Genomic DNA, 25,773 nt, shown 5'->3' with positions numbered 1-25,773 from the left:
TGGATTGGAATTCAATGTAAAGAAATCCTCAATTCTCATAAATGGGCCAATACGTAACATCGTGATAAACGGAGAAAAGACTGATGCTATCAAGAACTTTGTCTTGCTTGGATCCACAATCAATGCTCATGAAAATAGTAGTCAAAAGATCAAAAGACGCATTGCTTTGGGTAAATCTGCTGCACAAGACCTCTTTAGAGACAGAAAAGCAAGGGTGTTGCTTTGAGGACTGAGGTGCACTTGACCCAGACCATGGCATTTTCCATTGCCTCGTATGCATGTGAAAGTTGGACACGGAGTAAGGAAGATCAAAAAAGAATCAATGTGTTTGACTTGTGGTGCTGGAAAAGAATATTGAAAGTACTATGGACTGTCCCCTAAAGACAAACAACTCTGTCTTGGAAGAAGTACAGCCACAGTGCTCCTTAGGGGTGAGGATGGCAGGACTTTGTTTCATGGACTCTGGACATGTTGTCAGGAGAGACAGACTAGTTTCTGAAGACGTACATTATGCTTGTTTGGTAAAGAAGAGGGGCAGCAAAGAGAGAAGACCCTCAATGAGAAAGATTGACACAGTGGCTATAAAATGTACTCAAGCACAAACAATGCCATAGACAGGGGAACAACTAGGGAATTAAAAGCAACAGCCAGGAGGACGTAGAGATTCCAGTGGTGTTGGAGCAACAGCAATCTCGCTGGGAGGAATGGGGCACCCCGGAGGAAGGAAAAAGGAAACAGATCTAGGGGGAAAAAACTATGGCTAGAGGCATAAATAGAGGTGTGCACTCATATAAATATATTAACTCATAAAAATAGAGGTATTGGCCTATGCACATATATTTATATGGCAATACATTGAGGTGGTCGATCAGTTTTGGGCCTCTGCTCAAGCCCTTCCTCAATGCAAGAATACTTTGTTCTAATAACCTGTCATTCTGTGATGCTCACCCTTCTGACACAATCACTGAAGACAAAACGAGTACATAAGCAAATGTGGTGAAGAAAGCTGATGGTGCTTGGTTATCAAAAGATACAGCATCTGGGGTCTTAAAGGCTTGAAGTTAAACAAGTGGCCATCTACCAGAGAAGCAACAAGCCCACAGAGAAGAAGCACAACAGCCTGTGCGATCATGGAGGGTTGACAGAATCAGATAACAGGCACCAGAAGACACACACACACACTAAGAAAAAACCATATTACTGAGAATGAGGGTGGTCAGAGCAGAGACCCCAAACCCATCTAGAGACAATAGGACAGCCCCTTACAAAAGGATCACAAGGAAGAGAAGAGCCAGTCAGGGAGCAGTATAGCACCTATGAAGCATTCAATATTCCTCCGCTTCTTGGGGCTTCCTCCCCAAGCCCTCCACCCCACTATCATGATCTCAATTCTATCTTACAAATCCGGCTAGACCAGAGCATGTACATGGGTACAGATAATAGCTCACAACACAGGGAATCCAGGACAGATAACCCCCCAGGACCAATAATGAGAGTAGTGATAAAAGGAAGGTAGAGATATGGTGGGATAAGGAGGGGAGGAGGGGGAACCTATAGCAATGATCAACACATAATAGCCCCCCCCAGGAGGATGAATAATAGAAACATAGGTGGAGGGAGACAGTGGTGTAAGATATGAAAACAATAATAATTTATCATTTGTTAAGAGGTCATGAGGGTGGGAAGGGGAGGAGGGTGGGGAAAAAGAGGAGCTGATACCAAGGGCTCAAATAAAAAATGTTTACAAAATTATGATGACAACACATGAACAAATATGCTTGATACAACTGATGTATGGAATGTTATAAGAGCTGTAAGATCCCCAATAAAATTTTTTTAAAAGAATGAAAATGGGCTCAAGCATAGGAACAATTGTGAAGATGGTGCATGACTAGGCAGTGTTTGTACCGATGTGCACAGGGTTGCTAATGGTCAGAACCACTTGATGGCACGTAACAACAACAGTAACAAAGCTTAATAGAAGAATCGCGTGGCACAAGGGTTAAACTGACCTGAAAGATGAGCAGTACAAATCCACCGGTCAAGAAAGTCTTGGCAATCTGCTCCCATCAAGATTATAGCCCAGAAAACTCTGTGGGGGGAGTTCTACACTGTCACTTTAGGTTGTTACAAGTCAGAATTGATTTGAAAAACATACATCAAAAGATTTAATGGGTGCACTCAGAGAGAGAACATTACTAACCATTTTATTGAATACTTCCAATGTGTGAAACTTTGCATTCCTTTTACATGCCTTCTTTACATAGATAAAAATAGGTTAAAAGTAGAAGAATGGAAAATATGCACCATGTTAACACAAACCAAAAGAAAGCTTGAGTGCCCATATAAATATCAGAAAAGTAGGATATTACCAGGAGTAAAGAAAATCATTTTATAATAATAAAGAGATGAATTCATAAGGAGAACAGAAGAATGCTAAACATTTATGCACTTACTGGAATTTCAAAATATAAGAAGCAAAATCTGATAAAATTCCAAGGAAATCTATAGTCAGAGTTTTTACAATATTTCTCCTAGTAAATGATAAAAATAAGTAGACAGAAGTCCAGTAAGGACATAGAAGCCTGAACAACCCTATGAACCAACTCCGATGATATTCATAGAGGGCTCGAACAACAACAGGACACTCTATTTTCTTTCTTTCTAGTGCGCTTGGAGTGTTAACTGAGATAGATGATACACTGATCCACAGAACAAACCATAGTAACGTTTATTCGAATCTTACAAAGTATGCTTTCTGTTAACAATAGAATTAAATTAAGAATCAATAACAGAAGGTTGCTGGGAAAATCCCTAAGTATTTGACCACAAAATACCACAGCTTAAAATGACCCAAGAAGGTCAGAGATGAATCAGAGCATTTGAGTTATAATACTGGTGAAGAGTAGTGAAACACTATGAACTTCCAGAAGAACAGACCAAAAAACCCGTCTTGAAAGCAGTACAGCCAGATTTCTCCTTAGAAATGAAAATGGCAAGACTTTATCTCATGCACTTGGACATGTTGTCAAAAGAAACCAATCTCTGGAGAAGGACATCGCACTTGGTAAAGTGAAGATCAGTAAAAAAAGAGGATGACTTGCAGTGAGGTGGATTGACACAGTGGTTACAACAATGGACTCAAGATAACAACATCCATACAAAGACTTCTGTACAAATACTTATAGCAGCATTATTTGTAATAAATAGTTGAGAACTGGGAAAATATGAATAATCAAGTTGTGATCTATCAATACAATAAAGTACTGTCCAACAACTAAATATGTAAACTCTTCACATGTACAACATGAGTAATCTAAAAAAAAAATCACACTGAAAGAAACTAGACATCCCCCCAAATTTTGAAAGATAAAATTCTTGAAACTGCAAACTGATCTACAGTGACAGAAATCAGAGCAGTTGCTGCCAGCGGATGGAGCAGGGGAGTGGAAAGAAGAAGCAGGAATAAGGGATTTTGAAATTTTGGATGGGGTGTGAAGAAGTTTCAGGTGATGAATATGTTCATTATCTTCATTATGAACATAGTTTCACTGGTGTATACCTGTGCTGAAATTTAGAAAGTGTGCATTTCAAATATATGCTGTTTGTTGTTTTAAGCTGTACTTCAATAAAGGTGTCTCTTAAAACACACACACACACACACACACACAAGATATTCTCACTTTCTTGGTATGAAATCTAAGGTATGTAGTGGTTGTGTGACTTGCCAAAGATCACATAGCTAGTGCACAGAAGAGTCCAGATGGGGTAGGGATTCCATAGGGCATATTAAAAATTTCATATGAAGCTATCATTGTGAATGAGGGGGAGTGCAGAGTGGGGACCCAAAGTCCATCTGTAGGCAACTGGACATCCTCTTAGAGAAGGGTTTTGGGAAGGAGACGAGCCAGTCAGGGTGCAGTGTAGCATCGATGAAACATACAACTTTCCTCTAGTTCCTAAATGCCCCCTCCCCACTATCATGATCCCAATTCTGCCTTACAAATCCGGCTAGACCAGAGGATGTACACTGGGACAGAAAGGAACTGGAAATGCAAGGAATCCAGGACAGATGACTCCTTCAGGACCAGTGCTAAGAGTGGCAATACCGGGAGAGTGGAGGGAAGGTAGGGTAGAAAAGGGGAACAGATTACAAGAATCTACATATAACCTCCTCCGTGGGGGATAGACAACAGAAAAGTGGGTGAATGGAGACATCGGAGAGTGTAAGATAAGAAAAAATAATAATTTATAAATTGTCAAGGGTTCAGGAGGGAGGAGGGAGCTGATACCAAGGGCTTAAGTAGAAAGCAAATGTTTTGAGAATGATGATGGCAACAAATGTACAAATCTGCTTGACACAATGGATGAATATATGTATTGTTATAAGAGTTGTACCAGCCCCCAATAAAATGAGTTTTGAAAAAAAGAAAAGAACTTTTCATATGAGGCATCTGTATTATTCTTAAGTCACAAAAAGTTATCAGTTCTGGATTTTCAAGTACAGAAATATAAAAGGCCTAGGCTTTAGATTTTAACTTTCCCATGGGGGAGGAGGGGTGTATTTAAGTTACAGAATCTTAGTTAATAGTATATGGGAGATAGAGCTTTTGAAATTCATGCAAGAATCATTTTACTGACCATCTATTATGCTCTACATAATAGACACTGCTTGCAAAGCAGAAGACATTTTTAAGTCACATAAAGGTTATGAAAGAATATCCTATTAAGATGTGATGTCAAAGCAGTCAAGAGCAGGTCAAAATGTGTCCAGAGCAGGGTTCTGAACCAGTTGATTCTGATTTGACAACCACCTCCCATCCCCCCACAACCCACCCCCACCCTGCCACTGCCTCCACTGAGAATTTGCCTTTTCAAGGCAGATACACATGAATCTGAACTCTAGCAAGATCTCCCAGGTAATTTTTATGTATATATGAGCATCTATAATATGTGTAAGAATCACCTGGAGAAAATAGATTCTGATTCAGTATATTTGTTGTGGAAATGAATATCCCTAGCAGACAGTTGAGTAAGAATGAACCTGTTTGAGGCCCTGGTCAAGAGTCCAAGCAAACGGAGTTGTGTGGAGGGGTAGACTGTTAGCCCCTTTCATTCTCTATAGCCAAAGAATTTCTCAAAAGAAAATTTCTGGACATTGTACCAATTTTTTTATTTTTTATTTTTTTAATCATTTTATTGGGGCTCATACAACTCTTATCACAATTCACACATACATCAATTGTGTCAAGCACATTTGTACATTTGTTGCCATCATCATTCTCAAAACATTTGCTCTCCACTTAAGCCCATGGCATCAGCTCCTCATTTTCCCCCTTCCCTCCCCACTCTCCCATTCCTCATGAACCCTTGATAATTTATACATGATTATTTTGTTATATCTTACACTGTCTGAGTCTCCACTTTTCTGTTGTCCCTCCCCCAGGGAGGCGGTTATATGTAGATCCTTGTAATTGGTTCCCCATTTCTACCCCACCCTTTCTCTACCCTCCTGGTATTGCTACTCTCAGCACTGGGTCCTGGATTCTCTATGTTTCCAGTTCCTATCCAGTGTACATTCTCTGGTCTAGCCAGATTTATAAGGTAGAATTGGGATCATGACAGTGGGGTGTGGTGGGGGTGGAAGCATTTAAGAAGTTGAGGAAAGTTGTGTTTCATCGTTGCTATACTGCACCCTGACTGGCTCGTCTCCTCCCCACTGTAAGGGGATGTACATTTGCCTACAGATGGGTTTTGGGTCCCCACTCCACACTGTCCCTCATTCTCAATGATATGATTTTTTTTTCTTTGATGCCTGATACCTAATCCCTTCGACACCTCGTGACCACACAGGCTGGTGTGCTACTTCCATGTGGGCTTTGTTTCTTCTGAGCTAGATGACAACTTGTTTACCTTCAAGTCTTTAAGACCCCAGACACTATATCATTTGATAGCCGGGCACCATCAGCTTTCTTCACTTCATTTGCTTATGCACCATTTGTCTTCAGCAGAACACACTCAATGGTCCAATCGGGAAATTGAACTCACAACCTTGGCATTATTAGCACCATGCTCTAACCAACTGAGCTAACCAGCCAGCACAACCTTTTTCTTTTTTTTTTTTTTTGCTCCTCTTTAGCATACATCTACATTTCATCTCCTCCCATGGGTTATAAATTCCTTGAAAATTATTTATATTCTTATTCACTGAATGCATTAATGTATTAGTATAAACAATAAGATAATATGAATGATGAGGTTCCTCCACAAACTCAACTTAACTTTAATATATATTCTTGAAAAAGTCTATTTTTCTTTTTACTTTTATTTCAGTAAGTTTTTTCTAACTCCTGCGTGGCTCTTTATCTTAAGTACACACTGTGACTCTATCTTTGGTGGATAAAGACAGAATGTGGCAACAGAACCAGGGTTGTAGTCTTCACTTTGAGAGTTTTAAAAGTAACGAAATTCTGTGTACACCTGTATTATTCCTCACAGATGTCATAAACTAAATCCTTTGTAAAAACCACCTGGTAGGAATGCCACAATCTCACGTATCTTCACTTTTCTCACACTTGTGGTAGCCAGGGTTTACATCTCTGGGAAATTAACAAGGCCCTGCCAGTGTACTTCGACTTCTAGTTTAATTACCATTTGCAATGACATGTTCTGCCTCTAAATTCTCAGGGAACTTTATTTTTAAGGATATTCTGATTCCTGTGAAAACATATTCTCTTTCCAGGTCTCTGTGGAGAGGGCAAAAAAACACACCTTAATTTTTAGTGATGATCTAACTAATGAAATGCCAGGTATTTGAGAGTTTGACGAGGGATGTTTTGTACAATGCTGTTCCCTCTGCCTTTTCTACAATTCAGTATCATGATGAATAACAGAACAGGAGCAAAGAAATGGAAGTCATTTCGACTCCCCCCTTTCCCTTACATTCTCCACCTACGAGCGTCTAACTAGCCTCATTGGTCCAACTTTGGCATCTTTCTGTTCCTCTATTTCTATTTCCAGTGACCTTACCCTTGTTTAACCATGGAAGCAGCCCTCGAAGATACTTCTCAAGTCCTTTTTTCTCAAAATCAATTCTATCAACTCCTAGCTAGGTTAAATTGTCAAAAACAAACTTCCTCCCATGCCACTGATCTATTTGGTTGATATACACTATGATCTAGTTTCTAGAACTTCATAGTTTTGGATTAGGCTACAACAATTTGGACTAACACTAAATTGTCTAGCCTCTATCTTGTCCAAACTAGAGGCCACTTAGTTTTTGCCGTCCTCGTGCCTTTCATTCATTCATTCATTCATTCATTTATTTATTTATCTATCTGTCTATCTATCTATCTTTCAACAGTCAAGAAACAATAGCTTCACAGTTTAATATTTTTGCTGACTGCTTCTATGATTTTAAGATTTTAACAGTCAAAACATGACCTTCAGCATAGCCCACCTGAATTTAGAGACCGACTCAAGAACAGACTTGACGTATTTAAAACTAATGGCCAAGAAGATAAAGTAAAGCATGAATATGCGATGTGAAGAGACCTAAAGTTAGAAAGCCAAAAGGGAAGGCCTGAATCAGCATATCTCAAGCTAAAAGAAATGAAAAAGTTCAAGCTTTGAATTGTAGTATTAAAGGATTCTGGGGCAAAATATTGACTGACACAAGAAGCATCGAAAACAGGGGCTCAAGTGGGAAGAGAATGCTTTGGAAATGATGATGGAGGCATATGTGCAAATGTGCTTGACACACTGGGTGAATGTATGGATGGTGATAAGAGATGTAAGAGCCCCAATAAAAGTATTTTTTTAAAAAGAAGAAGAAGAAGCGCCCAAAGAAGATAGGAGGAAGACTAAAGCCACTGAAGCAAAAAGAACTGGTCAGCATTGAACCATTTCAAGGGGTAGCATATGAACAAGAACCAACAGCCTTGAAGGAAGAAGTCCAAGCTGCACTTAAAGCATTAGTGAGCAACAAGGCTGCAGGTATTGACAGAATATCAGCTGAGGTGGCGCATTGGAGGTGCTCACTTGTCTATGCCAAGAACTAGAGTACAGACTGCCTCGCCAACTAGAAGAGAGCCAGCTCGGCCTACAGAATATAGAAATGAGTGAAGATATTTTAATATCCTATGCAAGTAAAATCAGCCTGAAAATAATTCACACCTGGTTGCAGCAGGACATAGGCATATAGACCAAAAATGTAGGCTGGATTCAGAAGAAGACATAGAATGAGGGAGATCACTGTTGGTGTCAGATGGATCTTGATGGAACAGAAAGATGCTTATTAACTATTAAAGGTACTTAGCTGTGTGGAACATAGAAAACTTTTTTTAAATTTTAATGAATCATTTTATTGGGGGCTCTTACAGCTCTTATAACCATCCTTATATCAGTTGTATCAAGCACATTTGTACATATGTGGCCATCATCATTTCCAAAACATTTCCTTTCTACTTGAGCCCTTGGTATCAGTTCCTCTTTTTTTACTTCCCTCCCCCTTCCCACTCTCATGAACCCTTGATAATTTATAAATTATTTTTATTTTCATATTTTACACCTTCTGCTGTCTCCCTTCACCCACGTTTCTTTTGTCTGTCATCCTGGGGTGGGGAGGGGCTTGTACATCAATCATTGTGATGGGTTTGAAGATTCTTGATAACACTGCAAAGAATAGAAATTTCAGAACACTTGGTCGGCTCATGTGGAACCTGTACGTAGACCCCAGGGCAGTCATTTGAACAGAACTAGGGGATACTGCATGGTTTTAAAGGAAAAAGAGTGTACATAGGGTTTTATCCTTTGTCAGGTTTATTAATTTTGTATGCTGAGTAAGTAAGCCAAAAGCTGGGCTATGTAAAGAAGAATTCAGCACCAAGATTGGAAGAAGGTTCATTAATGACCTATGCTATGCATGTGACAACATCTTTGCAGGAAGCAGATTAAATATGACTACAGCTGTAGTGGCATGGAATTAATTACCCGTGGCTCTACTAGCCATGTCTCTATGACTGCCACCAAAGGGCTGGGAGAAACCATATACATAAGCTGTAAGAGTAATTTAGGGATGGTCAATTTGGGGTTTCCAATGAGGCATCTCAGAAGCAGGAAAGAAGACTCCTGAGGCCATCCAGGAAGAAAAGCCACCAGCCGAGCACATTCAAGATCCAGGCTTCTGGTGACAGAGGCAGAGGCAGAGGCTCCGAAGGCACCAGAGGCCAAGACAAGGAGACCAGCGATGAGTCCTCACAGAGCACGAGAGCTGAAACAGTACTTTTGACATACACTTGTGTGTGTGTGCGTGTGTGTGTGTAGCACACTTTTTTAAACAATCTGCTTCCAAAAGGAAACATTTAACAAAGTATTGGCGGAGCGAGCCCTAGAACTGATGGCGAGTGCATTGCATATTTTAAAGGCGATTGGTTATGAAAAAAAGGAAAAGAAGATGTTCTAACCTGGATTGTGATCATTATTGTACAATTCTTCTTGATATGATTGAACTATCGAATTGTATAATATGTGGATTATATGTTGATAAAACTGCAAAAAAAAAGTACTGAATGTCTTTTGAATACCCTAGTGCAGGGGTTGGCAAACTTTTGAGACAGAGAGCCAATCCTGTTCCTCACAAAAATTTAAAAATTATTGGAGAGTCAAAAATATATTTTTGAAACATATTAAATCAATATTGTATGAATGCAATTCCTTAATTTTATTAAATTTCACTTTAGAACCACATGTACATTCAGAAAGAGTTGCTCATGGCTAAGAGCTACAGTTTGCTGGCTCTGTCCCTACAGCATCGTTTTTGTCTCTGGGAAGACATCTAACATATTCCACATAGGAAATTACCTCTCTTCTTCTAACTCCTCAGCAATAATAAATTTAACTTGATTAACATTTATCAACACACCCCTCTTTGTATTTGAAACTACGGACACAAGAAATAAGATTCATAAATTATATCTAAATTCTAAGGTGCTTGAGGGCAGCGATTTAGTACATTTGTATTTGTTTCCAATACAACATTAATGGTGTGTTTTGCATTTTATATTGAAATTTTATATCAATTTATATTGTGAAGTTGAATTAATTTAAACAGATACTCTTCTACAAAGAAAATATCTGCTACCAAAATAGGATTTTCCATAACTGGGAACACAAATAACTGTATTTTTATAGAGGTTTCAGAAGCCACAGTAAAACTAAATTGGCCCCTCATCAGATCATGCAACATAAAGATCCTTTAAAGTACATTGTACCCAGCCATAATAAGAATAAAGATCCTAATGGGCCAGATCACGCCTCACTAATAAATTAATCTCCAAACAGGACAGGCTGCTTTAAACTACAGAGATCATTTTTCCCTTCCCTGAGAGTCCCTTAGTTTGGATTCTTTTACTCCTCAATAGATCTCAATTTATAAATTTCCATAAGGTCAGACCTTCTAGGTGGTCAATGTGGTTCAAGTAAAGATGATTAGTGCTTCTTGTATCCTTTTAGAAGCTTCTATAGAACAATTTAAGTTTGATCAAAGGTTTAAATATTAGTCTATTCCACATTTCTGAGGTATACATACATACTTCTTAACTGACAAGTACAAAGCCCCTTGTGTACGCCTCCAAGGCCACATGACATTGCTGAACGCCTGATACCGTAAGACCTTTCTTCACCATGTGATTGGGAAAATGTGGATGATATTTCTTCCCTAGACAGTGGGAACACACAGTATGGCTCTTTAAAAGATGGCAGCAGAAATAAAAGGAAACGAAAATGATCAATAGCACTCTTACAGCAACAAGCAAAACAAAAACTTGGAAATAATCTTTATTAATAACAAGAAAAAAGTCAAGCAGCAACAAATTAAATGAAATAAAGGGATGTATCTCACTGCTGACAGATCAAACCAAGCACCAGAGCTTTACATACATCTGGCCAAAATCTGTTGAAGATTAGCTCTTCCAACAGGTTCTCTCTGAATCACAGTGACACGTGTCTCCTCTAGGAAACACAATAAACACTCAGCCCATTACAAAAATACCACTTAGGAGCACAAGAAACTAAATTAAGGGACAATCAGGAAAGAAAAGAGAGAAATGCATTTTCTATTCTAGAAGAGCTAGAAACCTAAAAATCTAGGAGCTGAGATCTGTGTTTCTGGGTAGAACAGTTGTCACGAGCACAGTACTGCAGCAGGACGAGGAAAAGATGGTGATAGGTCTTTTATTTTTAATCATTTTATTGGGGGCTCATACAGCTCTTATCACAATCCATCCATCCATCCATTGTGTCAAGCACATTTGTACATATGTTGCCATCATCATCCCCAAAACATTTGCTTTCTACTTGAGGCCTTGCAATCAGCTCATCTTTCCCCCCTCCCTTCTTATTCCCCCCTCCCCATGAAACCCTGATAAATGTATAAATTTTTATTTTGTTCATATCTTATACTATCTGATGTCTCCCTTTACCCATTTCTCCTCTTTCCATCCCCCCAGGGAGGAGGTTTATAAGTAGATCCTTATAATCTGTTCCCCCTTTCTCCCTCACCTTCCCTCCACCCTCCCAGTATCGCCACTCTCACCACTGGTCCTGAGGAGTTCATCTCTCCTGGATTCCCTGTTTCCAGGTTCTATATGTACCAGTGTACAACCTCTGGCACAGCTGGATTTGTAAGGTACAATTGGGATCATGTTAGTAGGGGGGAGGAAGCATTCAAGAACTAGAGGAAAATTGTATGTTTCATCATTGCTACACCGCACCCTGACTGGCTTGTCTCCTCCCCATGGCCCTTCTGCAAGGGAATGTCCAATTTCCCACAGATGGGCCCTGGATCCCCACTCCACATTCCCCCTCATTCACAATGCTATAATTTTTATTTATTTATTTTTGGGGGGTCTTTGATGCCTGATACCTGATCCCTTTGATGCCTTGTGATCTCACAGGCTGGTGTGCTTCTTCCATGTGGGCTTTGTTTTTTCTCAGTTAGATGTCCCATTGTTTATTTTCCAGCCTATAGGACCCCAGATTTTCTATCTTTTGACAGCCGGGAACATCAGTTTTCTTCACCACATGTGCTTATGCACCTGCTTTGTCTTCAACAATAGAGTCTGGACAGGCTGGTGTGCTTCTTCCATGTAAGTTTTGTTGTTTCTCAGGTAGATGGCCGCTTGTTTATCTTCAGGCCTTTAAGACCTCAGATGCTATATCGCTTGGTAGCCAGGCACAATCAGCTTTCTGATGATAGGTCTTTTCCATGGCATTCAACCACAGAACAGTGCAGAGGTCAAATATTTAACCTCTTCTGAGGCACATGAACAACATAGAAAAGATGTTACCAGATACATTCATATTCTGGTACATCCTGCTGATGTGCTGTAGTGGAAAAGATGGGTTCTAGAGTCAATATTGAATCCCACTTCTGTCTTTTCCTTCATTCCATTTTTTCCCTTCATTCTTTCTATCATCTCTATTTTTGTTCATTTATTCATTCACCCGACAAACATTTATTAGGAATTGATTATGTGTAAGGCCCCATACAAGAAACTGGCTTTTTGTATGTTTGAACAAAACAGGCATGGTTTCTGTCTGCCCTAACAGAAGTTTTAGTCTAGTTAAGGAACTGAACATAAAAATGAGATAATTACATATAATTTTGAGTGCTATGAAGGCATGCAAAAAATCAGAATATAGATATCGTAATGAAGGGAGAAGTGACTGTGTCATAAGGTTTCAGGATTAGAAACAATATCGTAGAAGTGCCTAGCGCAAAGCCCAGAAGAGTATACGTGCTTGACACCATCAACAGTGTTTCTTTGTTACCTTCTCTGTCCAAGTATAGAACTGGACTGGCAATCTCTGCCATTCTCCTGCCACAGAAACCGAGAGGTGTTTATTAGGTACTTCTGTGGACGTGGTCGCCTGTTCCTAGATATTTCAAACTGCTACACAGCTTGTCATTGTTTCCGTTTTCTCTACCATCATAACCACCACCGATTTTCAACCTCCTTTCAGACCTATCTGGGTTTGGTCTCCTTGCTTAGTGTCCTTGAGATGATCTATAAAACAACTTTACACTTTTGGATGGAATATGTAATCTCCTTGATTCCTAAATCAAACCATTCTCAAGAAACAACCAACATCAAGAACTGATATTAATTCATTCTATGTGAAATAATTTCTCTGTGCCCTAATTTTAAACAGGGAGTTATATAGCTGTATAAAATATCTCACAGTAATTTCTAAAAACTTTAATTTTTTTCCATTTAGCTCATTATTCTTCTATCCTGTTCATAGACAGCAATCTTTCAAGCATGCCTTAAAACCTGACAAATTCTAATTCGAGTTTAGTAAAATGCTGACCAATAAAGATTACAATGTCTTGATAATTTTCCTCCATTCCCTCAAATGGTAAAACAGTTCCTTAGTTTGATTGCACAAGTGAACTAAAGTGAATTAAAGTAGCCCTAGATCATTAGAAAATTCAATCAGGACTCTTCAGTTCTTATGCATCAAAATATGACCCAGTAGCAATGTAAGCAACACATGTTAGGTATTATCTTACAACTTGGCAAGCAGCAAACAGACCAAAGGAAAACATGAAAATCAACAAACTCTTTATTTAAATAGATAAATAAGATGGGAAGTAATAAGGGTAGGAAGGAGAGGAGAGAGACAAAAGCAAGGATGGGAAAAATTTTTTACAAAAAATTATGAATCCAAACAGCTTTCCAACCCCCAAATGCTCACTCGCTGCCATTGAGTTAATACTGACTCATAGTGACCCCCTGTGGGTTTCCAAGTCTGTAACTGTTTACAGGAGTAGAGAGTCCAGTCTTTCTCTCACTGAGCTGCTGGTGGTTTTGAACTGCCAACCATGTGGATTGCAGCCCAACTCATAACCACTACACCACCAGGGTTCCTAACCCCCTGTATACCATGCATAGCATGTATATCAAACTTGAAACATAGTTAATATAATTTAATTCTTTATCTAACATATCTAAAGAGTCTTTCTAGTTACAATTAATGAGCTATTTCTAAAGTTCTTATGCATAAAATATTAGTGTGTGATATGAGTGATTATTTCCTCATACTTTAATATTAGTTTTTACCTGGGTAAAACTAAAATGTTCTCATTATGTTTGCCAGGTAGGCACCCATTTCCTAAAGGCCCTATAGTTGTATTTGAAGTACACGGAACTTAAATCAATAAAGTTAAAATTAATTGGGGGCTATGCTAAAAATTCCCCATAATTTACTACTTAATGTGTAACGGAAATTAATATTTCCACATCTCAAGTAATGGCTAATAGTCATCTATGTGCAATTATTGGTCTATGCTTGTGCAGAGTAAAGAGGAGTGAGGAAAATTGAAGACCCAAGGAAACAATGTATCCAACAAACCCCAAGAACAACAGTCTCCATGAGTCTGAGACCAGAAGAAATACACCCAACCCTCACTTCCAACTGAAAAGGATCACATTATAAGGTCCTGGATAATGTGCGATAATGTGCGAGGGATATGATAAAAAAAAAAAACAACTCCAGACTTACTGGTTTCAGAGACTGGTGGAACCCCCAAACTACAGCCCTTAGTCATATTTCAGGTCTGGAAATGAGCTCACAATCATAGCTTAATTTTCTGCCAAACAATAAACAGGTCTTTAAGAGAAACAATAACAGTAAAGTGGTACCCACACCTTAGGATAGGCAGCTATTTGAGAATGTAAAAGGGCAGCATTTATCGGAGGACGAAGGTCAGGAGGATTAGAAAAGAAAGGAGGAGTGGAAATAGGAAGTGGAGTAAGTGATCTACATAGAGGAGCTAGCCATCAGTGGCATAAAATAAAATATGCATGAATTGCTGAATAGGAAACTGACTTGCTCAGTCACCTCCCACCAATTCACAATAAAAAGGTGTTTTTTAAAATTCCCTCAAATCTATTTTTTTGATTCAACAAAAATTTCCTACTTCAATCATTTATTTTTCACTTACATTTTCTCCCTTTTTCTTTTTTTTAAATTTTAATAAATCATTGTATTTGGGCCTCTTACAGCTCTTATAACAATCTGTACATCAACTGTATGAAGCACATTTGTACATATGTTGCCATCAACATTTCCAAAACATTTACTTCTTCTCCCTTTTTCACCTCTTCCCAATTGCTACAATGAATTAGACTAGAGACAAGTATTTCACCTATTTGTTCAACATATCTTTCTCCTGAAAAAACTTCAGGCTCTCTAAGTTGTCTGAAATTCAATTCTATAGTCTACACCTACTCTTTGTGCCTTTACTTTCTCAGCCTTCCTCCAGTTATTGCCTGTCAGCTCTCTGTTCTGTGACGACAAGCCCAGAAGAAAAGAAATCAGCACAATCAGAAGATCCCACATACAAGTGCCACTGCCAGGAACAAAGCCCAGAATGATTCCCTCTCTTAAAACTGTCAGCCGTTCCATGAGTCTGCACTGACTGCTGTATCAGATATCAAATTACGTGAAACCCATCTGACTTACAAATAATCCACTCAAATTAATGGTGCTATATATACATAACAACAGAAGAAATATAATATTCACAGGAGGAATAACATAGATGATATTCCGTTCATTTTATGCATTGAATCCCTGAATACTCATGGCAATAAGAAAACCCAAGCTATAGGATTGCTACCAGATTGCCACAGCATTAAGAGAGAGAAAAATGTACATTCTGCCTAATGCAGGCAGGTAGAGGGGTACAGATTTGGGTTCCATGAATGCTATTGCTTAATATCCCAGAATTAAGAGAAAAATAATAGTTAACTGTCAAACATACTCCGTTGATGTGCTTGTGTGTCCCAAAGGTATAAAAGTGCTCAGAAGTGAACTAAAAATAGAAAATCTACTTTTATTAATGAATTAATTCACCTAATTTAATATGAAACTGTGTGAGCTCAAAAGAAAGAGAAAGAATTAAGTGCAGTAAAGTTTGTATCCAAAGAACACTCCACCCACATAAACTCCCTAGTAAAACATATCAAGTGTTAGGCCTTTCTGGCAGAGACCATCTTTCCTACTCTTTTAAGCACTGTGCCAAGTCCTTAATCAAGGCAAATAATAATAACAACAAGCATTACATCATCAGATCAAACTCTCTTTGACAGATTCAGTCTCAAGTAAGTCCTTTTGACTAATCATTAATGGAAGCTGATGTTTTGGACTTCTTTTTCTTAATTTTTAAATAATATTTTAATTTTCAACTATCTTGTTAAAATTCCAGCAAGAAGTGTGTAGTAGATATATAAACATGTATATATGGAAAGAATGCAGAAAATGTTTGTCTTTACTGGCAATAGTTAGCTCACATTTTGACATTTTGGGGCTGGCAAACAGTTGGTGAAAGGATCAGGGTTTACATCCATACTCCGAATAGCATGAAATATAAACTTCAGGTTAAACTATGCTGCAAGTGATGTATAGAGATGAGAATATAGCAAAATGAACTAGATGGTGCTGAGTACGCAAACAATCTCTGTAAACAGAATAGTTACTAAAATAGTTGTCTAAATTCTTTAGTAATCAATGACTTTACCTCTTCCTGAATTGTAAACAGATTGTATTACGCATCTTATAGATCACTGTATTAGAAAAGTAATAGCTCACTCTGCACCTTGGTCCCTCTCTTGCCCCCTTCAACTTGTTTGTATTTAAGACCACCACCACCACCCCTTCTGCAGGGGAGTCTATCCTGACTCATAGCAACCCTGGACAACCGAGCAGAACTGCCCCCGTTACAATCGTTACAGACACAAACAGCCCGCATGTCCCTCCACAAAGCACCTGGTCGGCTCAGACCACTGATGTTTGGGTTAGCGGCGGAGCACTTTACAACTGCAAACCCGGGCTCCAGGAGACGACAACCTAGTTCAATGAATGGCTTTATTGCCTCCTCTCTATATACATTTAATTCCAATACCTATTAATGAGATTAATATAAGGACAGTGGACGGTGATTAAGCCTATCTTCTTGTTTAAAAAGAAATTGAGAAAGCAGCTTTGAGCGGGGAAATCGTCAAATTTATTTGCAGCTCTTAGCAAACTTCCCCCAAATCTCACATTGTTTCCGATGGCAAGTTTAGAAGAATTTTTCTCCGATGGACCCTGAATCTCTTTAATATGGACTCCTATGCAGCTCTACTCCACCGTCAAGCACAGCCAGTAAATTCAGCTCCACGACAGCACAATAAACCGTGGAAGGACCCCACGAGCATCTACACAGAGCTGCCGGTGCTGCAGTAGTTTTGAGAAAACCCAAACTGATTACTAATGCACAAATTCACGACAGTTTGCCTAGTTGGCAAAAGAATCATATTAACAATTTTGTCGTTTATATGGACATTTTCTTCAAGGCAACTGTAATGTTACTGTGGATGAATCAGAATAAGCCCCCCCAACGCTGTTGCTCTCATGATTTGGGATGGCAGTGGGTTGTTTTTTGTTCTTTTACTTCAGTACAGTATAACCCTGTTCTGCTTAAATAAACATTATTTTTAAAAGTCATTCTGCTGTGTTAGTAAGTCACTTTCCTTGACTGGCATCCAACACAGATCCACCTCACAGGGAGTTCCAGTGCACAGTGAATATTGTGATTGTGAGGTTCCGGTATAACACTCAAACAGAATCAATATAGTTTTATTCCCCTTTTCCTTTACAAGCCATGGCAAAATTTCTAGTTTAAAGTAAACCAAGATCAAATTTAGATATGTTGTTTGAAATTAGTGAAGATGAAACACTTCAATACCAGACAAAAGCCCTGATTTTAAGAGTAGGTTTTTGCCTTCCCTGAAATGCCTAGCTCAGGCTGTGTATTTTTATGCCTGCAGATATTGGCATGCTTCATATTTAAGATTATGACACACCAACTTATTTTGAAATTTTTTAATTCTTCCACTGTGCGTGTTTCAAGTGCTTCATGACTATCACTGATAATTGAGCAATTAGCTTGAAATTACCGAATGTGCTGTGCTGGCACAGTATGTAGTAAGCAACATGAAAGAATAAAGAACAGAGGAGCTGGGTACAGTGAAAAAGTAATGAAGAGTAAAATAGTCCATCATAATAATAGTAGCACTGAGTCACTTTTAATGGTCCCAGGTCTCCGTCATTTAATGGTGCCAGTAAATTCTTTAATGAAATGGGCCCAGAGTTTTACAGACTTTGTGGGGCAGTTTGTTCTGGTGCCACGAGAAGGAGACTTCTTTCCAACTGCTCTTGTGTAATATTCAGGGGCTGGTCCAAAGAGAAAGTGTGGGAGTCTCATTAGACAACAAGTATGAAACAATTAAGTTTAAAAACCTGACAGGCATATTCTCAAGAAATACATGATTGCAAATAAATAAAAAGATAGATAGATAGATAGATAGATAGATAGATAGATAGATAGATAGATAAACTCTACATTTAAGACACACGGGGAAAAAAATCTTGAGCCTAAGAATGACTTCAAGAAGACATTAAAGCCATCACAAACAAATATTCAACCAACAATTAAGATGTATGGTTTCACAATGAGACAGGTTAAAACTCAACTATGCTGGAAAATCCAGAATTATTTATTCTTCACGGTTCATCCCACCAACCTACCTCATATTGGACTTCGTTCGTTAAACCATAGCATGGGCATGCTGAATAGCTTTTTCATCCTTAAATATAGCCAGTGAAGCAAGTTCCATAAACCTAAATTCTATCTTATGTCCATGGAAGACCATTTTAAAGGTTTGAAAGAAAAACCAACAATTTAGAAATGTAGGGAGGAAAAGGAGATTCAAAACTATGGCAATAAAAGACACTACTAAAAACATTATTTTCTTCTTCAAAATTCCATCAATATTGCTCCAAAACAGTGTTAGGAAATTAAAATAGGCCAGGTTGTCCTTTCAGGTATAAATTAGAAACAGAAGGTGCAAAAAACAGAGAGAACAAATATCTAAGGGCACTAGTATATAAAACGTAAAAGCTTCAAATGTAATGGATACACACATGCAGATTAACAAACTGCTTTCAGTTAAAGTGGATTTCTGGCCACAGTTCACAAATGTATAGTAGCTATGTGTATTAATGTAGATACTTCAAATGTCAGTATATCTCTAATTAACATGAGCACACAACTGTAAAACTGAGAAGGCACAATTCTAAATTCCTTACATTCCCAGTATTAATGCTTTCTTGGGGCAGCTCCCGTTGTCATGGAAAATGGCATTCAAGTCCTATTTGTGGATTTTCACAGCTCATCTTCTTTATTTACCTGCACTATGTCAAGATTAGCCTGGAATAATATTTTTTAAAGATAATGCACTTGGACCTACTTGTCTCTAAAATCACAGATGTTACCAACGAGCTTTGGTCGAGGCTGTGCTCAGTTTGAAACAGACTCCTTTCCATTTTAACACACCACAGTGAGATAAATGTGTGATGCTGTCAGCTTGCTTCTTGATATTTTTATTAGTTGCAACTCACAGCAGCCCTTGTACAACACAAAGAAATACTACACAGTCCGGCACCATCTCACAATTGTTAGGCTTGAGTCCATTGTGGCAGCCACTGTGTGGGCCTTCCTCTTTTTCACTGACCCTCGGCTTTACAAAGCAGGATGTCCTTTCCCAGATATTAGTCCCTCGCCCCTCCTGATCATGTGTCCGAAGCACGTGAGACAGAATCTCACCCTCTTCACTTCTAAGAGCATCAATAGTTGCCTGTACAATAATCAGTTATTCTTCAACTTTTCCGATTCATTGTCTAGTTTACATATACATATGAAACAAAAATTCCACAAGTTGGGTCAACATCTCAGTCCTAAAGAAAGCGCTTTAAAGAAGTCTTGAGCAGCAAATTTGCCCAGTGCAATATGACATTTAACTTTCTGACTGCTCCTTCCATCAGCATCGGCTGTGGTTCCAAATAAAATGAAATCTTTGGCAACTTCAAGATTGATATTTATCATGATTATGCTTATTGATCCAGTTGTGAGAATTTTTGTTTCCTTTATGTTAGGGCGCAATCCATACTGAACACTGTAGTCTTTGATCTGCACCAGAAAATACTTCAAAACCTCTTCTCTTTCAACAAGCAAGGTTAAGTCATCGGCCTGTCACTGGTTGTTAATGACCCTCTAATCCTGATGCCACGTTCTTCTACATTGTCTGCTTTTTTGGATTATTTGCTCAGTCTACACACTAAATAAATACAGTGAAAATATATACCCCTGGCACACACCATTCCCTTTAAGTATCCCTTGTTTTGTTCAAATGGCTGCCTCTTGGCCTATGTACAGGTTCCACATGCACAAGATTCAATGTTCTGGTATTCCCCATAATTTATTATGATCCACACAGTCAGATGCCTTTGCATAGTCAATGAAATGCAAGTAAACAGCTTTCAGATATTCTCTGCTTTCATTTCTTGTGAATCTGGCTTGACTTTGTAGCCATTCAGTCCTGCTGTCATGTTGCCACCATTTTTGCTTTGTTTTGTTCTTTTGCTAAAAATCTATGCAATTCAAAAAATTTCAGCTGAAGTATGACATGTGGCAGTTTTGGAATAAGGTGGTAGGAAAATGTCAGGGAGTAGCAAACAATCCTGGAACATTAGGAAATGAAGTGGCAGCAGCTCTCTATATCCTCCTCCCTAACTGACTCTTCTCAGCATTGAGAAAATATTTGTACAGAAACCAAGTGAAGACCGAGGTCGTGATAAAAAATGACACCAGAAAGAAGGCTAAAATTCCCTCTGAGACAGTCGTCTGGTGTGATGGGGAGAGCATTGAATGCATACCATGAATCCCAAGATTTTCACTGCTGCTCTGCAAAATTGAGAGGAATAACCACATTCCTCATTATTTGTTTATTTCTCTTTTTTATCAAAATCAGTCAGTTTAATATGTGTAAAAGTAAATGTTATACTCACTTAAGATATTATTATGCTTCAAGTCTGGAATAAGCAATAAGCACTTTTTGTACCAGACAATAAAATATTTGGTAGATACTTCAGGGGGAGAAAAAAAGTTGCAATTAGAGACTATGGACAAAGACAGATTTTATAAAACGGATTAGTTATCAAATTACTATAAAGACTTCCGTAGTCTGAAAAGGCTGGTTATCTAATGAACTGTAGGTTGGTTTATTTGCTTGCTTGCTTGCTTAATTTTTTTTTAACAATTGTGGATTATCAGTGAAACTGAAAGGTCAGAATTATATAATTATTTTTAATTAAAGGTAAAAATTAAAATGTGGGTTATTAACATGCAAACCACGATCTTTTTCTTTTCTTTTTTAAGAGGCAGGGAAGAAAGAAACCAAAAAGCAGCAGCTACTGGAACAATAGCCATTTCCTTCTGGGTATTTCCCTCTTCTGACCTAGGTTGTGGACGTGAGTAGGTAAGATTCCAATCTCACACACCTGTGGGGTGGCCTATTCATTATGGATGTGCAAGACAATATCCCACCTTCCTTATCTCACAGACCTGCACACCTTACTGAGAAATGCTCCCATGGCCATGGGGTATAGCTTTCTGCCTTAGATCATGTAGCAAATAAGCAACTTCAGGACATGGACATTAAGGTTCCTAAAAGAAGCTGGTGTCACCAATCCCATTTTCTTATTCTTCAACCAAGCTTCATAAATATTTCTATGTGAACTGCCCCATCGTCCCATGTAAGGGGCAAGCAGTTTTTACAATAATTGGAAGAACCAGGAACCCAAGCATTCAAGATGCCACACTAATTTCATCTGACTTAACTTAGTAATAGTATCTGCTACATTTCTTTACTAAGAAGGTTTCACAATCAGGAGATTATAAAGTGTGAGGTCACTCACAAAAAGAATAGCAAAGGGCATCCCTGGCTCGTCAGGGCTGAGAAATCATTGTTTTTGGTACTTATGACTGGATGGCCTAAAAGACCAGATACAATCTGAGCAGAATTTTAGTTTGTTTTTTGTTTTTCAAAGTTAAATTCTAGAAATAACCATATGAAAACTGTGCCTGCCTTCTCTCTAATTTTTCAGCTTCTTCCTTTGGTAGGTACTAAGAAGACTCTCAGCTAGTTGGATCACAGCCATTCAAAGCTGGCCTATGTGTGTCTTGGTGGATGGAAAGATGTCAACATAGCTTTGAGTGACAAAAAAATGTACATTATAATTTAATAAAGATCATCTTGGTTAAAATGCAGATCACTCTCTCCTATTTTACCTCTTTTTGTTTAACAAAACTAAAACTTAATAAAGGGAATGATTAATGTAAAAGAAGAGAGAAAGTGGGTGAAAGAAAGAATAAAACAAGTAAGATAAGTTCTAGATAGCTAAAAAAGTGGATACATATATTGGAATGTGTGAGCTATGTCGATAAAGACTATGAAACAAAACAGTACTTCCTTTCATTCAGGTTTCTAATAAAGTAAACTCAAATCTTTAAAATTATTAGTTTTCACAAAAAGCCTTTCAAAGATACTATACATTTATTTCTCCATTCTCCTCGCCTAACCATCATTATGCCACCCTGCATACACTTAAAGCTCATATTAATTCCAAATGAACCGCACATTTTATACTTTTGTATTTATATAAAAATTAAATTTTCAAATAACAAAATATGAAATTATATAATCATAACAATAACACTTTAATTCATCTTTAAAGTACTCAAATGCATAAAATGCATCAAACTTCTTTTTCAATTTTTTTCAAAATGTCTGACCCAATCAATGCTAATACTACAAGAAAGGTAAAGCTGGTTTAAAGAAATTTCCAGTGGACTTAGAGCAAAGTACTCATGTGCCGAAATAATGAATCACTTAAACTCCAATGGCACTTTTTTTTCCAAATACTTTCCTAGAAGGAAATTCACTGCAGGTCCGTTATCGTAGAACATGGTATGGTCGCCATTATTAAAGCAGGGGCCCCTTTGATGCAAATGGCTACAACGACATTCTGGAAAATACACATATATTTGATCTTGTTACCTAAATATGACCTTATGCAGAGAGGTATTTCACTTAATATATGCCACACTCTCTAAACTACTTATATATTACTAAATGTAATTTCTTTCTTCCCTAAGTGAAAGTTCCTCCGTTCTCTGAAATGCTATTTATAAATATGCTTGGGGTGGGGAGAAGGCAGGACTTGCACAATTTTTCATCAAAGTGTACATTCATCAAAGGAGTCTTTGGTTGCTTCGTACCTAGTTTGTGTACATCCTAACAGTTCTCTGAACTCTCTATCACCTCCCTGCTTTTCTCAGCGCATACAAGTAGAACACTTTTCAACTTCACACAACAACCAGAAGACTTTACGGACTTAGAGCAAAGTACTCATGTGCATGACCAGAACCTTTAAGGCCACCAATTTCTACTAAGTAGCCCATCCCAGAGAAGAAAAAACATTACTGATGCTTTCATTAAGCTGTAATGTCCTCTGTTTTACTCACTGGAAAACACAACAAACGGAGGCTTTTGTCATCAGCTGATATTTAGTCTACCCTCCTCCCCAGAAAACAGAAACCTTCTCTAAAGTGCAAAGATTGTACATTTATTTTCACTCCTGAAATACTACCAACAGTTGAAGTAAATAAGCATTTACCCCCAAAGAAGAACTCATTATCATGCAGACACAAAAGGTATTAAGAGCTTGTTTATAAATGGTTTGTTATTACTAAATAAGGAAAGTAGTAATAAACCAATACTTACAAATATGCACAAAAAATTCAGCCCCAGCACCCAGAAATCACTGGTAAATTGCCTTTGAATTCATGAAAATGACCTGAAAATTTAGACAGAAGACAAAATACAAAACATAAATAAAATAAATTTATATGTTTTATTAAAGAATTATGTACTGGCTACGAATTACATTATTTTCAACTCTGGTAGTTGGGCCCATCTAATTTTTCCAAGATGATAATGCCAAAAGAAATCATTACAAGTGGGCTTCACCATGCGGTATGACTTTTAAAAAGTCGGGAACACAGTTGGTGTTTAAAATTTGAATAAGTAAAATCAAAGACAGAAATTTAAAAACAAACAAAGGTTTGTACAGTACATTAAAGATGTTCAATTTATGTCTGCAAATTAAAATAAATTAACTTCACAGAGAATGTCTTCAGTATATTCAACTAGAATGCCTTATAAGTAAGAACGAAAAAATAAGAAAGGAAGACATTTATGTTCCACTTTAGGTGTGCAGCCCATTGAGAAACGGTTATGTGCAATGCATTCTATATAAGCCCAAATTCAACCCAAAATTCTTTTGCTAACACACATGTCAGATCTGGCTGAAGCGGTAACAGATGCAACTGAAGCACAGAGCTAGCCTTATAAAAGTTTTTAACTAGAACAATGAGCCACTTTATGCCCCTAAATCTCTGGCTTTCTTTCTTCAGCATTCCCATGTGTTAGAAGGTAGTTTATTTTTATTGTTTGGTGTAAATACAGCATATTTTTTTGTTCTACGAAAACAAAGACAGTTTGTTGCGAGGTTTTACTCTTTCCAAAATGTTAAGCTGTCTGCGTGTAGTGCTCAAACGAAATAATAACGAAGCTTGGACCCTAATGCCTGAGATGAGAATCTTTCCTAGGCTTTAGAAACTATTTAGATGCCATATGCATTTTCAAATATAGCACTACACGTCAAGATTAGTTAGAGCTAACGATATTTAAATTTAAATAAATTCATTTTGGAAAAACACCCGAATCTGGTTGTAGTATCAAATGACCATAAAAGATTAGGTCTCTTTGCAAAAGTCATAGCCTTGGAAGCCTTATAGAGCAGTTCCACTCTGCACACACAGGGGTGCCATGATTTGTAATTGACTCCCTATCAATTAACATCAGCTTCTTCTCATCAAGTCTGTAAAGCAAACTTCCCGGAGAGAGGTAAACAGGTAAGATGGAGTAAGGCAGCTCCATCACTAAGTTTTATTGTCATACCCTTTTCTTTCTCATGGCTCTCTGATGTGGAATTCAGGAGAGTAATTTAACCCCTTTTACTCACATAACCCTGAGATGGGTACTATCAAAGAAAGAATACAAATTCTGATATGTGCTAGTATCACATCCATTCCTCCCCTGAGTTATAAAACATAAGTTCTTTTGAACTTTTGAACAAGTTCCCCCACAAAATATATCTACAGCAATTAGCTGTCTATCCAAAGGCCTAAAATCTAAAGCATCCGACAGGATGTTGAAATACCTATCCATTTTTAGAAATTGCACTGATTTGTTCTGGCATCTACTCTACTAAGACTGAAATTATAAGTATATGATCACATGACATCCAATTCCTTCATTTGCACTTAAATAATGGAGGGGGGAGGAAAATACATTCAGAAAATATTGCGGTTTACACATGTTTATTCTTCCCCAATCACTGGACTCAAGGAATTAGGATACCTAACTCTTAATTGAGTTAAGGTTCCTGACATTCAGGACAAAAAAATATTTTAATAAGTACCAATACAAACTCAATAAATGCTATTTGCCTTATAAATCCAGTCATGTCAAAAACAACTCTGAATCTCATTATCAACTGATTAATACCACTGGTCTACTTTGGAGAAATGATTAAACAAGTCCCTAAGGTCATAGAGCTTATTATGTCAAGAGAGAGGAAAAAGTGGATACATGATTTCTCATGCAGAATATTTAGGAATAAACACATTTTTAACTGATAAAGAGTTAAGAAGTAATGTCTACACAACTTGAGATAAACCACTTCTTTAAAGGAACTAGA

At 37.8% G+C, this 25,773-nt stretch overlaps 1 protein-coding gene across 4 annotated transcripts in view; it reads right to left on the bottom strand.

Annotated features, from left to right (window-relative positions):
• SOX6 (SRY-box transcription factor 6) overlaps positions 1-23,808 on the bottom strand; it is a 528,806-nt gene extending 504,998 nt beyond the window's left edge. For all 4 annotated transcript variants that reach the window (XM_075548430.1, XM_075548432.1, XM_075548431.1 and 1 more), the window contains exon 1: positions 23,733-23,808. The gene's annotated coding sequence lies outside the window, so the exon portion shown is untranslated. The remainder of the gene's footprint in view (positions 1-23,732) is intronic.
• Between the last annotated feature and the right edge of the window lie 1,965 nt (positions 23,809-25,773).

Source organism: Tenrec ecaudatus, chromosome 4 (assembly GCF_050624435.1).
Source record: "Tenrec ecaudatus isolate mTenEca1 chromosome 4, mTenEca1.hap1, whole genome shotgun sequence".
Taxonomy (NCBI): Eukaryota; Metazoa; Chordata; class Mammalia; order Afrosoricida; family Tenrecidae; genus Tenrec; species Tenrec ecaudatus.
The sequence above is the reverse complement of the archived record's forward strand: the minus strand, read 5'-3'. Positions and strand labels throughout refer to the sequence as shown.